General features: G+C 42.0%; 2 pseudogenes; one reads left to right on the top strand and one right to left on the bottom strand.

Annotated features, from left to right (window-relative positions):
- The first annotated feature begins 4391 nt into the window (after window positions 1–4391).
- LOC129515795 (glycerophosphodiester phosphodiesterase 1-like) lies at window positions 4392–5741 on the top strand (annotated as a pseudogene).
- Window positions 5742–10160: 4419 nt separating this feature from the next.
- On the bottom strand, window positions 10161–11695 carry LOC129515727 (zinc finger protein 639-like; annotated as a pseudogene).
- Window positions 11696–12078: the final 383 nt, after the last annotated feature.

Consider the following 12078-nt stretch of genomic DNA (forward strand, 5'->3'; position numbering starts at 1 on the left):
TGCCCGCCCCGAGCTCCCCCTCAGGCAACGCCGGCTGGGAACCCGCAGGGCCTGGCCGCCTGGCCTGGGTCGTGGTCGTGGGGGCCTGACCTGCGCAGGAGGGGGACACCCTCCAGATAAAATACACGCTGACCTGTTATATTTGATGTTCAGGCAAAGCACAGGGCCAGCTTAACATTCATATGTGACTGGGAGCTCTGTGTTTCGTCTGGAGACGCACCCCCGTACCCACGGCGTTCAACAGAACGTTCAACTGAGCTTTCAAGATCCAACTGACCTTGGCGCAGTGGCAGGATCGTACGTAGCCAATGAGGTTTATCCGAGGCGCGATTATTGCTAAAGAGCTAACTGACTTTATTAAATAATTCACAAATCAGGTCACATCCCATCTAGCAAACAGAAGAATGCTCCGAGGAATGCTACAACTTGGAAGGTGTGGATAGCAGGACGGTGGGGCAAGCAACTCGCCAGCAAATGGAAAGGATTGTTCCGGGAAAGACCACTTTGCCTTGTGGGGAGAGGCAAGGGGTCTTATCTGCTCGTGACTCCCTCGCCTTTGGGGGATGGAAAGGGCCCAAGGGGAAGACTGGCACTAACAACAACCACCCAAATCCTGACTACTGGTAAAGACTACTTTTCTGGAGAAATTCGAAACTGCAATTATTTGTTTAATATTTTTGCTTACGATTTCTTTTTCTTACGCATTTTATTTTCTTAAGTAAACTCCACACCAATGTGGGGCTGGAACCCACAACCATAAGATCAAGAGTTCCACACTTTACTCAGCTAGCCAGGTGCCCCTAAATTGGAATTAGATTAATATTAATCCACAATTTAGGAACTCAATGGAATTGATATCATTCGGGGTCTATGGTTTTCTTTTTAACACCGGGGGAGCAAAATCCCCCTCCACCCCAACCCACCCCTACTGTCATACCTTGAGAATCACTGCTTTATAAGATACATGGGACAGCGGACTTCACTGAAGAAGATGACTTGGCCTCTAAACACAAATACTCCTGGGAACAAACTAGGTCAAGCGTTCAAGAGAGCCAAGTAGCAAAGGTTTTGCATTTTGCTTCTCTACCCTGGCAATTCTCCACAAGGTGTTTGTTTATTTTTGTCACTGTTCATTGTTTTGAGATTTTATGTAGATGAATTTATTTATTTACTTTTTAAAGATTTTATTTGACACAGAAAGAGACAGAGAGAGCACCAGGTGGGGGAGTGGGAGAGGGAGAAGCAGGCTTCCCCACTGAGCAGGGATCCTGTTGCAGGGCTCCATCCAGGACCCAGGGATCATAGAGCCCAGGGATCGTGACCTGGGCCGAAGACAGGTGCTTCACCACCTGAGCCCCCCAGGTGCCTCAACGTTTTTGTCACCATTGTTAAAAAGAAAATCACAGCCTGAAAATGATGTCACTTAGGTTAAGGCCTCAAGTCAGTAAAGCAGCACTTAATGCTGCACCTAACTGCATCAGCCCCACAGAAATGTAGCCCTCAACTAGTCAACATGGAGATTTCCTGGTCAGCACTAGGAAGCTGACTAATAGACCCCTTCATCCCTCTTAGAAGGGAAACCTAGCCTAAAACAATGGGTTCTTGGCTAATCGTTTCCTTTCTTCCACTGCTTCTACATGTTTAAAAACACTTCCTTTTCTGTAGCCCTTTGATGCTTCCCTCTACTTGCTAGATGGGATCCTGCCTGACTCATGAATCAGTTAATAAAGCAAATTAGATTTTTAAAATTTACTTTGTTCAGGTTTTGTTATTTAACAGGCTTGGGACAGTGTTGGGGCTTGAAGCAGAACTTCTGGCCAGCATTCAATAAGAAAACTGGGCACGCTCTCATGATCCCTTCGAAATCACCGTCTTTCTCACATTTCCAAGTCTACAGGTAAGTTCTTCTGAGTGCCACTATTTTTGTGTTTGAGCTCCCAATCGAATTGGCATTATTTATAGGGCACATAGACTTGAGCGGGCAGACAGATATTCCATGAGCCATTGAACTTGTATAGTCACCTGGAGCCCAGCTGCGCTGGCAGAGGGTTAGCCCAGGGCCAAGCCTCTTGCTTTTCAGCCCACAATTCCCTGGATGGAAAATCTCAGCAGGTTCCACAGGAATTGGTGATGCAGTGCACTCAAGGCCTTCCTGTGGCCAGGACAGACTAACATCTCAGTGAGACTCTCAATACATTAATATCCCCATGTTTGTCCTGTTTTAGGTGGATAACGGCTACTGCTAGTGAGGATCTCAGAAGCCAAAAGGCTGCAAAAATTGGTGGGTGTGGGTCAAGCACTTAAAGGCTATTAGAACACTTGCCACCTCAGGAAGACTCCCATGATAAGGTAGGTTGGTCATGAAATGGGTTAGATGAACACTAGGCCACCCACCAGCATCAAGAAAACTGCTATGCAGCAAGGTACACTGTAAAACACGCATAATCCTCAAGCCTGTGGCCCAACCTTTTCAGGTACTAGTTCAGCTCCGAAAAACCCAAAGACTTAGCTAATGGGATCCTTAAATTCTAGAGTCAAGCATGCTACCCTCTAGCACATCTGCTTGTTTTATGTTCAAGAACTATAGTCCTGAAAGATGTAGATATCTAGCAAAAACAGAAAAATCTTACTAAGCTTAAGTCCTTAGGAATTTGGGATAACTATCAGGTAAGTTCCCCCAAATAAGGCAGGACATAAGTGAGTTGCAAAATGAACAAACCTTTTAGAATCTCTAAAAGGAAGAAAGAAAGTTTTATTTGAGCCTCAATTAGGACAGCTGACCAAGAAACAGGATCTTCACAAAGGGAGTGTTCTGGAAAATGAACAGTTCTTATAGGGTTAAATACATTTCATATATTGCAAAAAAATCAAGCGACTAAATATTAACAAATAGGCAGGATAACGAGTTGTAACATCAAGGAATGCAGGGATTAGAATCATTGTCTTAAGAACCAGATAGTTCCCCTATTCATTTACCAAGGAGATATATAATGCATGCTTGGATGACTGGAGGTCAACCCCACCCCAGATATGTAACCTTTAACCAGTCACCATGGGGATTTCCTGGTCAGCATTAGGATAATTAATGATAGACACCCTCTAATCTCCTTAGGAGGGCAACCTTGCCTAGAACAATGGATTCTTTGGTAGTTTCCTTTTTTTTTTTTTTTTTTTTACTCCTTTGTCTTTAAAAACTTTTTCTGCAGCCTTTTGGAGCTTATAGAACAGGTTTATATGACAGTACATGTGCTGGAGACTGTGACTCTTCATGAATGAGCTCAAATCGAGGATGGAAGAATCGGAGAATGAGAGACTAATACTTTTCCAGAATAAATCAGCACACCAACCAACAGAACCATCAGGGCCCTAGTGCGGTCTCTTCCAGATTATAGAGGTATGGAGTAGGGAGAGTCTAGGATAAAGGGAGAAATAGGTATGAATCAAAAACAGAAAGAGACATGATAGTCTTGGAAAGATGGACTGTGGTGAAGAGAAGGAAGAGGGCAATGGTAGAGTGATGGGTTCCAGGTTCCCCCAGGTAAACCCATCTAGTGGATCCGGTGTACACTCTTTGAGCTGTTTCCTTAGACGACCTTGAGGAGTTTTCTTTTTAATATAAAGAAATTTTTGCATTGCTTGTGGTACTGAAGGTCTTAAAAATCCCTTAGCGGGTGCATGGTGCCACCTCAAAACATACATTTACCCAGAACCTCAGAATTTAATCTTTGAAATAAGAGTCTTTTCAGATGTTATGAAAGTAAAGATTGAGGTGAGTTACATCCCTGATTACCATGATCCCTAAATCCAGTGTTGGATGTCTTAGTTTCCTTGGCTTCCTGCTGCGTTATGCCAATCTTTACCTCTGTCTTCACGTGGCCTTCTCACTGTGTCTTTGTGTGTCTTCTCATTTTCTGTCTCTTACAAAGGCATCCACAATGATCTTGCTTCGAGTTTTAAGTTTCTTGGCCAAAAATAAATAAATAAGAATAAATGATTCCATTAGGTCTAGTTTAGGGCATAGAGTAGTGGGGTTCTAGGTATCTGGTATTTTAAATCAGCTTATTTTTACTTTATCTATTTATTATTATTGACTTTTATAGCTTATTTTTACTTTACTCTTACTTTAACTGGAGCTTTTTACAACTTTGGTTAAAATTTAACTTTAGGCCACCGCAGTTGTGCGCACTGGTCCCCTAAGAGGGCTCCCTCTGTGGGGAGTGTCGGGGGCTTGGGGAGCCAGGTGGGTTGGGGACTCCCATCCGTGGGGGTGCGGGCACCAGCAGGTGTCTGTGGGAGCACCAGGGAGGCCTCCTGGGCCCCTTCTCCTTGCTGCTGCTGCTGCTGCTGCTGCTGCTACTGCTACTGCTGCTGGTGACGCATAATCCCTTCAATGCCTGCCTCTTCACCGGCAGCCTCTACCTCTTGCTGTGCCTCTTCAGCTTTGAGCCTGGGTCCTCCCGCAGGGCCCTGCAGGTGCTCAAGCCAGGGGGCTACGTTTCCACCATGGCCCCACAAAGCCCCCGAGAACACACTGGCGGGCTTTTGGCAGGCAGCTAAGAATGGAGCAACAGGCATGCAGTTGGACCTTGAGTTTACTTCTGATGGGATTCCCAACCTAATGCATGATAACACAGTCGATAGGACGACTGATGGCACTGGTCAATTGTGTGATTTGACATTTGAACAAATTAGGAAGCTTAATCCTACAGCAAATCACAGGTTAAGGAATGATTTCCCTGATGAAAAGATCCCTACCCTGAGACAAGCCGTTGCAGAGTGGAGTGCCTAAATTACAACCTCACAATATTTGGTGTCAAGGGCCATGGGCAAACACGGCTACTGATGCTCTAAAGAAAATATATCTGGAGTTTCCTCAAATATACAATGATAGTATCATCTGTTCTTTCTTGCCAGAAGTTATCTATAAGATGAGACAAACAGATCAGAATGCAGTAACAGCGTTAACTCATAGACCTTGGAGCCTTAGCCATACAGGAGATGGGAAGCCATGCTATGATACTTTCTGGAAACAGTCCATGTTTGTGGCAATGGACATTTTGCTCGACTGGAGCATGCATAATATATTGTGGTACCTGTGTGGAATTTCAGTTTTCCTCCTACAGAAGGATTTTGTATCCCCGGACTATTTGAAGAAGTGGTCAGCCAAAGGCATTCAGGTTGTTGGTTGGACTGTTAATATCTTTGATGAAAAAAGTTACTATGAATCCCATCTTGGTTCCAGCTATATAACTGACAGCATGTTGGAAGACTGTGCATCTCAGTTCTAGAATTTTCCCCCAGGGAGGAAATGTGGGTACAGAAATTGCCTGTTGGCCTCATGCAGGGATATCCAAATACCCTTTGTGCTAGCCCAAGCGCTGGGGGATCAGGTGGTTCACACAAGCAATAGTCGGTATTTGCATTTTTACCTGAACCAGAGCAAAACCTGGTTTTGCTTTCCTTGCTCCATGGAATGCCTGAGTTCAACACTGTTGCTCTTGAAAATCTGGGTCTGCAAAAAGGCACAACAGCTCCTGCCCCAACCTAGCTGAGGCATACACCAAGACCCAGTGAGGATAGCATAGATTGAGTTGTACAATTTGGGGATGTAGATGCAAATGCATGGGAAATGCATGATCATTCAAACTTGACATTTTAAAACTTGACACATTTATGTAATATACTTATTTAAAATATTTGTATTCAGCTACATAATCAATGTACTATAGACATCAAACTTGTGACCATACCAATAAAATCATTAAAAAGAGCAAAAAAAAAATTTTTTTTTACCTTAAAGATACAGATGCAGTGAAACGGCAGGACACCTGCACCCTAATGTTTATAGCAGCAATGTCCACAATAGCCAAACTGTGGAAGGAGCCTCAGTATCCATCGACAGATAAATGGATAAAGAAACTGTGGTCTCTGTATACAATGGAATATTCCTCAGCCATTAGAAGCGACAAATACCCACCGGTTGCTTCCATGTGGAGGGATCTGGAGGGTATTATGCTGAGTGAAGTAAGTCAGTCAGAGAAGGACAAACATTATATGGTCTCATTCATTTGGGGAATATAAATAATAATGAAAGGGAATAGAGGGGAAAGGAGAGAAAATGAGTGGGAAATATCAGTGAGGGAGACAGAACGTGAGAGACACCTAACTCTGGAAACGAACCAGGGGTAATGGAAGGGGAGGTGGGCGGGGGGATGGGGTGACTGGATGACAGGCACTGAGGAGGGCACTTGATGTGATGAGCACTGGGTGTTATGCTATATGTTGGCAACTCGAACTCAAATAAAAAAATACATACAAAAGAAAGTACATACATTAGACATCAAATCTTTTGTGCATCAAGTAGCATTATCATGAGAGCAAAAAGACAACATACAGAAAGGGGAAATATTTCCAAATCATATATCTCAGAACCTCTATATCCAGAATAGATTTAAAAATCAAACCCTCTTATAATGCAACAAGAAAACAAAACAAACAACACAGTTTAAAAATGGATGGAGGAATGGAAGTTTTTTTTTTAATTTTTATTTATTTATGATAGTCACAGAGAGAGAAAGAGAGAGAGGCAGAGACACAGGCAGAGGGAGAAGCAGGCTCCATGCACCGGGATCCCGATGTGGGATTTGATCCCGGGTCTCCAGGATCGTGCCCTGGGCCAAAGGCAGGCGCCAAACTGCTGCGCCACCCAGGGATCCCAGGAATGGAAGTTTTGAATCACTATATTGTACACCTGAAGCTAATATTACACTGTATGTTAAAAAAAACATAATTTAAATAAAAACTTTTGAAAAAATGGGCAAAGAACTTGAGCAGACATTTCTCCAAAGAAGAGGTACAAATGGTCAATAAGCATATGAAAAGATGCTCGACATTACTAATCATTAGAGAAATGGAAATCAAAACACAACGAGATTCCACTTCATGCCTTTGAGGGTGGCTGTAATAAACAAATAAACCATAAGAAATGGAGACTAATAAGTATCGATGAGGACCTGGAGAAACTGGAAAACATATCTGTTGGCAATGTGAAATGGTTAAGCTGCTATGGAAAATAGCTTGGCAATCTCAAAATGTTAAACATAAAATTGCTCTATGGTCCAGCAATTCCACTCCTAGGTATATAATACCCCAAAGAACTGGAAACAAGGGCTCAAACAAATACTTGTACACAACTATTCATAGCACCACTATTTACAATAGCCTGAATGTAAATACAATTCAAAAGTAAAATAATGATTGAATTGATGGACATATAGTTATGTGTGTGTGAAAATATATTAGTCATGAAAAAGAATGAAATACTGATACATGTTACCACTGATATGTGTGAATGAACGTTGAAAACATTGTCAAGTGAGAGAAATCAAATACAAAAAAAAAGGCAAAATATTGTATGATTCCATTTGTATGCAATATGGAGAATAGGTAAATCCATAAAACTAGAATGCATATTGGTGGTTACCAAAGCAAAGGGCATGGATGTAGGGCCAGGAGCTGGAAATAAGGAGAAATTGCTTAATAGCTGTGGGGTTTTACTTTGGAGTGGGGAAAATGTTTTGGAATTAGATAGTGGTGGTGGTTGAAGGATATTGTAATTGTACTAGATGCCGCTGAATTGTTCACTTTAAAATGGATGATTTTAGGGGCATTTGGGTGGCTCAGTGGTTGAGCATCTGCCTTTGGCTTGGGTCGTGGCATTGGGGTCTTGGGATCGAGTCCCACATCGGGCTCCCTGCAAGGAGCCTGCTTCTCCTTCTGCCTATGGCTCTGCCTCTCTCTGTGTGTCTCTCATGAATAAATAAATAAAATCCTTTTAAAAATAAAATAAATGATTTTATGTAATGTGAACTTCACTTTAACAGAATTTGTAAAAACAAGCAAAATATGTGGTATGTTCATCATAAGTCTGCAAAATAAAATAAAGCAGAAAAGGATGATAGGAAGATGGGAGAGGGCTCTAATTCAAATTAAAGGGGACTAATATAACACTGTGTGTTAACAACTAGAATGAAAATTAAAAATGAAAAGGAATAAAAACAAATATTTATTTATTAGATGAAATTCAAATTTAATTGGAGCTCTGCAATTCATAGTATGTAGCACCCTTATCTTTAGTAAAGACATGAAGGAGATGGCATTTGCAGATGCTGTGTTGACAGACAAAGGGGGCACAGCAGATGCAGGGAGAGAAGGAAAGGCTGGGAGACTACTGAGTTTTCCAGACAGGAGATGAGAGTGAGTGGGAACAGAATGGGAGCAGTGAAGTTGCTACAAAATCGTGGCTTATATTTGAAGGTAGAGTGGATGGAATTTGCTAATGTGAGTGCATAAGAGGAGTCTGGGCTGACTCCCCCAGGTTTTGTGTTGAATTGCTAGAAGTGTGGAAATATTATTAAGACCAGAAATATGGCAGTGGAAGGAGCAGTTAGGGTGTGGGGTGGACAGAGATCAGAGGTTCAGTTTGACCTGTTCCATGTCAGGTGCCTATTACACACCTGCCATTTAAAGGGGAGATCCTGGATGGAGAGAAATTGGCTAGAGAGTATAAATGATATTTAAAGCTACAAGTCTGGGTGAAAACATTAGTCATGAGGGTGAGTGAATTGGGATGCTGGGTGGAAGCAGGGTCCCTTCCAGGGCCACCCATCCTCCTGACCAGGAAAGCTGAGCTGGGTAAGCTGGGATCGCTAAGCCAGTCTCAATGCTTGCCCGTGCACGCAGGCAAGATCTCCACTGCAAGTGGAAAAGAAAGGACACTGGCCTCCCAGACCTGGCCAGGAGGCCCAGCCGATTTAGACAAATCCCAAGGAAGGAGCATAGGTTTCTGTTTCAGTTATGTGGAGATAAAACAGAGATTTTAGGTTGAATTCTTCTTGAAATGTATTTATCTGCTCACAGATGGTGACCATCACTAAGTCACTCTCAAATCAGTTGCTTTATTCTTTCATCAAATCATTCACTGTAAATAAAATGGGGCCCCTGAACTTGAACCTCCACAGTGGGAGTGGAAGCCAGGATGTCTCAGACTGCAGTTCCCTATTCCCTAAATGAACCCATTTCCCTCTACTTTAACTACCTCTCTTCCAAAGCAATATCAGAAAAGCAGTTCTCCAATTCAATAAGGGTTCCAAGTAGTGAGGTTCTGAAAGAAAAAAACCTTGACTTTGTTTCTCCTGGTCCACCAAAGCACATGGGAACCTTTCCTCGCTCTTGTGACCATGCTCCTGCCTCCCCCTCAGCTGCTTTCTCAGAGGCAGAGTCACTCAGTCACAGTGTCCTCAAAGGCAGTGCTGCCACAAGCTCACTCTGTTGAGCAGAAGACCCCTCACTGCCCACAACCTTACCACCCCTGTGTGTGTCCAGACTTCCTGGGGATCCTTAACATCACCCTCAGGTTCGTAGAAGGACTCAAATAACTGAGAAAAGCTGTTATATTCATGGTTGTGGTTTATTCAGTGAAAGAATATGGATTAAATTTGGCAAAGATAAAACATACAGGGTCCAGGAAATACCAGGTGCAGGCTTGTAGTTATCTGCTTCTGGTAGAGACATGCAGACAGCCTTTAGTTCTCCCAGCAATGATGTATGACAGCAGATACAGAGTACTGTCAACCAGAGAAGACTACTTGAGCCTTGGTGATTTTACTGGGAGTTAGTCACATATGACTGACTGCCTGGGGGGCTGAATTTAGTCTCCATCCTCTCCCAAAAGTCAAGTTGATACTATATGGCTCAAGGTCCCCAATATAAGTCAAGTTCTTGGCATAGACTTTCTTGGACTACCCAAGCCCCATTAAACGAAGACATTTTATCAGGCAGGATATTCCAAGAGCTTATAGATTACTTCTCAGGAGCCACAGATGCCTTCTTTGGAATGTACAAGGTTTAGACACTTCTGGGTCAACTCTTTACTGCAAAGAGTTTTCATTTTATTGCTCTTTGCCTAGAAAAGTACAAATTAGCTATATAGACTTTGGTTACCAGCGGCTGGACTCTTCTTTAAAACATTTTTTAAAAGCATTTTAAACCATTATCTTATGACTCTCCTTTGGTTTTCTGTTTTGTTTTGTTTTTTCCATTTAACATATCCAAAAAGATTTATTATTTTACATTAACATTGTGGCAGTTAAAGAAAATAATCAAGTTATCTCATGGACTGGAAGGGGGCTTTTTTTTTTTTTTGGAAGGTGACTTATTAATTCCCTCTCATTTCCAAACCTTATCAAGCAGTCACTACATTTATGAGGTAAGTCAACTGAATGCTTGAAATCTAGATGAATTTTAAGATCTTCAATTTGTCCTGTTGAATATTCACAGGATTGACATTAATAAATCCCTTCAGATAAATGTGAATTTAAATGTTTGCAATATTCTAGCATACTTGAAAAGCCTTTCCCACAGTCATCACAAACATAGGAAAAATTTTAGTATGTTCAATAGCAACATGCCTGTTAACATTTGTATGAAGTCTACTCCGAAAACCACATACTTGACATACAAAGAAGTTTTTACATTTGTCAAAGGTAATTTTGCTTAGCAGGCTGTACTGTCCATGTGCTCTATTGTTATACTCATCACTTAACTCAGTTAATTTACATGCCTGTTCATTTACCACAAGGCTATGCAAGTCTTCTGGATCATTCGTTTCATGTTCACAAAACTGACACAAGTACTGTTCATCACAGCTGAGCTCCTGGAAATGTAGGTAGAGTTCACTGCTTGATGAGAACTGTACATCACACTGCTCAGACCAGTAGAGGTGGTCACTAAAATGGGTTTCTGCAATGTGCTGGCTGAGGTTCTCAAAAATTACTGTTTTATAATCACAGTATTTACAAATGTAGGGATCCTCTTCATGCAGTTTGGCATGTTTGATCAAAAGCATGTTGGTAGAGAAACTCTCCTCGCATACTCGACACACATTTGAATCAGTACGCTTATGCTTCAGGATCATATGCTGCTTTAAATCAGAAAAATATTTGCTGTTGAACCCACAAAGTTCACACTTATAGAGGCCACTGCTATTAGCTCTCAGTAAAGGCCATTTTTGTTGGGCAGTCACATTCAAAGCCTGGCTCTTATCTAGAATTTTGCAAAGTTTAGCTGGTGGCTCTTCATCAGTTTGGTCTTGGAGACTCTCCAAGGAATTGTTTTCGATCTCTAGATCATAATCTTCAGAAATTGCATGTACTTCTGCAGCAATTGGAACATCTTCAGCAATGTGAACTTCTATAGGACTCTCCTCTTGAGCTTGTTGGTTGGCTGACTCAGGTAAGTCACATTCTTCATCACAAATTTCAATATCAGCAGATTTTTCTGTAGAAAAGGCAGTGTGGTCTAGAATTCTAAGCACAGGGCTGGGAACCAGGTAGTTCTGATTTCTACTTCTGGCCTTGATCCCATCTGTAAATTTTGGCAAGTCATTTGATGTTTCTGTATCAGAATCATCATCTTTGTTGTCAAAATATTTTAAGTCTGGTTGTCTCATAGAACAAACACTATAACAATGATCAGAAAAAATTCCATTGAATCAATCTGCAATCCTGCTTATTCTAGAGGAATCTGAGTAATGAGAAGGGTGTAATGTCTCCCTTTTTCTTTTTTTAGGATATTCATTCATATCTTTTCAATATGGTATAATTCTTAATACTGGAGGGAGGAGAAATGAATTACAAGGAAGTTTTCACAGATGGTAAAAAATGCCTCTTTGCAATGAGATGAACTGCTTCAAACTACTCACATCCCTAGGTTGTATGGGACCGCGGGGCCACCCGGCCAGCCCAGGCGCAGCTCCCAGGCAGCGCCATGGCCCTCGCACTCCCGGGCGCCTCTTGCCCTGCCCGCCAGGCCCTATGACTCTTCTTTGAAGTACATATTTCTTGTTGAATAAAAGAGATAAATCACTGAATCAAGCATCTTCAAAATTTTCATGGGAAAGGTCAAAAGTGTAACCCATATTCCACACTCATAATTAAAGATTTTATCAAAAATGCCTGCAGTACAACCAGTACACTCTGTCTTCACCTCTGGGTTCCACTGCTATCTAGCCCTGTGTTT

This window comes from Nyctereutes procyonoides, unplaced genomic scaffold, assembly GCF_905146905.1.
Source record: "Nyctereutes procyonoides isolate TBG_1078 unplaced genomic scaffold, NYPRO_anot_genome, whole genome shotgun sequence".
Classification (NCBI taxonomy): domain Eukaryota; kingdom Metazoa; phylum Chordata; class Mammalia; order Carnivora; family Canidae; genus Nyctereutes; species Nyctereutes procyonoides.